Here is a 4026-nt window from a genome sequence, read left to right as displayed (position 1 = left end):
GCGTCTTTCATCATCATTTCATCCCCATTCACTCTTAAGTCGCCGTAGTGGCGTTAAAGAACTTGTGGGGCGGCGGCCGAACCGCCCCGCGAAGGGTCTCTCGGCCACCAATACCATACGCTCATTATTATTTATCTTAAATTCTCATATTTTCCTAAACATTAGCTAAGTGTAATAGTAAAAGTCTCTCGAGCTCCCAATCGCATTAAGTGGTTACAAATTCACGTGCCAAGTAGTGACAAAAGCCGAGGAGCACTCTCACAAAGGGACCGTACGGACTTTCCCTCGCCAATTTCATTCGTGTTGACAGAGTGTGTAGGGCACAGCTACGATTTGAACATGTGTGAACAGGAAGACGAAACTCTCAACCGTTTCCGAGAAAATCTAGTTTGAAAATTTCAGGCGTGCTCATACACTTTATACACTGAAGCGCCAAAGAAACTGGTATAGACATCCGTATTCAATTACAGAGATATGTAAACAGGCAAAATACAGCGCTGCTGTCGGAAACGCCTACACAAGACAACAAGTGTCTGGCGCAGTTGTTAGATCGGTTACTGCTGCAACACAGGCAGGTTATCAGGAAGGTGGTGTTATGGTCGGCGCACGAGCGATGAGACACAGCATCTCCGAGGTAGCGATGAAGTGGGGTTTTTCCCGTACGACCATTTCACGAGTGTACCGTGAATATCAGGAATCCGGTAAAACATCAAATCTCCGACATCGCTGCGGCCGCAAAAAGGCCCTGCAAGAACGGGACCAACGACGAATGGAGAGAATCGTTGAACGTGACAGAAGTGCAACCCTTTCGCAAATTGTTTGCAGATACTAATGCTGGACAATCAACAACTGTCAGCATGCGCAACATTCAACGAAATATCATCGACATGGCTTTCGGAACCGAAGGCCCACTCGTGTAACCTTGATGACTGCACGACGCAAAGCTTTACGCCTCGCCTGGGCCCGTCAACATCGACATTGAGCTGCTAAAGACTGGAAACATGTTGCTTGGTCGGACGAGTCTCGTTTCAAATTGTATCGAGCGGATGGACATGTACGGGTATGGAAACAACCTCATGAATCCATAGACCCCGCATGTCAGCAGGGGACTGTTCAAGCTGGTGGGGGCTCTGTAATGGTGTGGGGCGTGTGCAGTTGGAGTGATATGGAAGCCCTGATAGGTCTAGTAACGACTCTGGCAGGTGACACGTACGTACGCATCCTGTCTGATCACCTGCACCCATTCATGTCCACTGTGATTTCAGACGGACTTGGGTAATTCCAGCAGGACAGTGTGACACCCCACACGTCCAGAATTGCTACAGAGTGGCTCTTCTGAGTTTAAACATTTCCGCTGGCCACCAAACTCCCCAGACATGAACATTATTGATCATATCTGGGATACCTTGCGACGTACTTTTCAGAAGAGATCTCTACCCCCTCGTACTCTTAAGGATTTATGGACAGCTCTGCAGGATAAATGGTGTCAGTTCTCTTCAGCACTACTTCAGACATTATTCAAGTCCATGGCACGTCTTGTTGCGGCTCTTCTGCGTGCTCGCGGGGGTCTTACACGATATTGGGCAGGTGTACCAGTTTCTTTGGCTCTTCAGTGTATGGTCGGTAACATGCAAGTCTCCGCTGCCAATCAAGTAACCGCTTAGTTTCATAAGCACAAGGTCTTTGGATTTAATCACACTGTCGGTATATTTTCTGTGAGTTATGTGCTCCAATGTTCGTTGCTATGCTCTAGTTTGCTGCGAAATCGTGTGACGACCGAGAACCGTTTATGAACGTAAACCAAGTTTGTTTTGCAATTGACACATTGAAAAAAAACCATGGACATGCAAAATTTCGGCCTATCTTACATCTGCCGTATGTCGCGATAATTATTGTTTTCCATATTTCTACGATCAGTATCATCCTGTTTCGTGTTGTGCTACATATGTTACGCATTATACTTGTCACAAATGTAGATACGATAATATAAATAAAATGACTACGCCGATTTAATTGAAAGTGCTCGTGCACCTTTTCTCATTTCCAGTCTTCTTAAGAAAAAAACCCTTCTCATTTTTTCAAGTTAAAAATTAGGGAAATAGTAAATGAATTATTGATAGCTATACTTTTCACGGTCATAATAAATCTGTTATTAGAACTGCATGGAAATGAAAAATAAACTGCCAACAGTCATGTCGCAGTGGTAACATCGGTTCCCATCAGATCACCGAAGCCAAGCACTGTCGGGCTTGGGTAGAACTTGGATGGGTGACCATCTGGTCTGCAGGTCGCTGCTGGCAAGCTGGGTGCACTCAGCCCTTGTGAGGCAAGTTGAGCACACGAAAACAGACAGCCGGCCGGGGTGGCCGTGCGGTTCTAGGCGCTACAGTCTCGAACCGCGTGACCGCTACGGTCGCAGGTTCGAATCCTCCCTCGGGCATGGATGTGTGTGATGACCTTAGGTTAGTTAGGTTTAAGTAGTTCTAAGTTCTAGGGGACTGATGATCTTAGAAGTTAAGTCCCATAGTGCTCAGAGCCATTTGAACCATTTTGAATGAAAACAGACAACGCCCGGGTGAGCGGTGTGCTGACCTCACACCCCTCCAAATACGCTTCCAGTGACGCCCATAGGCTCAGGCCGATATGGCGGTCGGTCAGTACCGTTGGGTCTCCCGAAACCTGTTCGGACGGAGGAGGAGAAAAAATAAACTACCGGCAGCGAGATTCGATCCACAGACCTCGCGCATGCGAGACTAAGTGCTTATTCGCTGAACTGCGTATTCCGTGAACACTGGTACCCCTACAAAGCTTACAGCATAAAAACGCCTATAATTTTGAAACCCGATTTTCTCAAGAACGGTTGGTAGCTGCTTCTTACTTTTTACATATAATAAAGAGCTAGTTGTACCCTACACACCCTGTCAATGTGAGTCAAATCGGCGAGAAGGTCGTACTGTCGCCTTGTCAGCCGAAAGCTTATGGATTTCGTCTGGAATCTCGAGAGATCTCGGTACTGACCGAGGTCTATTCTGAACAGCACGTATCAGCATATCTTGCCGTGAAACGACGCGCTAGTTGAACTAAATCCAATGAAATTTCGTGACAGATTAAAACTATTTGCCAGACTGGGATTCGAACCCGGGATCTTTACCTTTCGCACGCAAGTTTGTGCTTATCGACTGATAAGAGGACCGCGCCTACTTTCTAGCACCGATTTCGTCCACATTTATGATATATTCAGGGCTTGGCCAGAAATGAAAGCGACAGAACTGCGGCCGCGGTGGTCTAGCGGTTCTAGGCGCTCAGTCCGGAGCCGCGCGACCGCTACGGTCGCAGGTTCGAATCCTGCCTCGGGCATGGATGTGTGTGATGTCCTTAGGTTAGTTAGGTTTAAGTAGTTCTAAGTTCTAGGGGACTTATGACCTCAGCAGTTGAGTCCCATAGTGCTCAGAGCCATTTTTGACAGAACTGCGAGTTCAAGATGGCCGAGCGTTTAGATAAAATAGCATTTTTGGCGTGGATAGAGCGAAGCGTCATCAGGTATTTTTGTTTGCGTAGTTTCCAGGCAGCAATCTGCGCAACTGTAAAATTTCGCCGGTCGGAAGGACATCACACACATCCAAGCCCGAGGCAGGATTCGATCCTGCGACCGTAGCAGCAGCGCGGTTCCAGACTGAAGCGCCTAGAACCTCTCGGCCACAGCGGCCGGCAGTCGTGTGTATGTTTAGTGGTATTTCTTTAGGTATATTGGGCTTCATATATTGTATGTAATGTGGTGAAACCGTTTGTGCAGTACGGCTAATTTAATGTGTTGATTGACTCATGGGAAGGACAAACAAACCCACAATTGTAAGAGTTTTTTCAACACGACTAAGGATTCTATCGCGCCGTATTAAAGTGATTTCCCCCAAATGCACTTCGCTAGAGCAAACTCTGTGACGTCTGTTTTTATCGTCAGCTATAAAATTTGATGAAAAAGCTCCGAAACTGCTCTTATCTCGTTGAGAGAGAAAAAGAATTCACATC

General features: G+C 46.8%; 1 pseudogene; it reads left to right on the top strand.

Annotated features, from left to right (window-relative positions):
• The first annotated feature begins 2182 nt into the window (after positions 1-2182).
• Positions 2183-2300, top strand: LOC126211919 (5S ribosomal RNA; annotated as a pseudogene).
• Positions 2301-4026: the final 1726 nt, after the last annotated feature.

This window comes from Schistocerca nitens, chromosome 1 (assembly GCF_023898315.1).
Source record: "Schistocerca nitens isolate TAMUIC-IGC-003100 chromosome 1, iqSchNite1.1, whole genome shotgun sequence".
Classification (NCBI taxonomy): Eukaryota; Metazoa; Arthropoda; class Insecta; order Orthoptera; family Acrididae; genus Schistocerca; species Schistocerca nitens.
The sequence above is the reverse complement of the archived record's forward strand: the minus strand, read 5'-3'. Positions and strand labels throughout refer to the sequence as shown.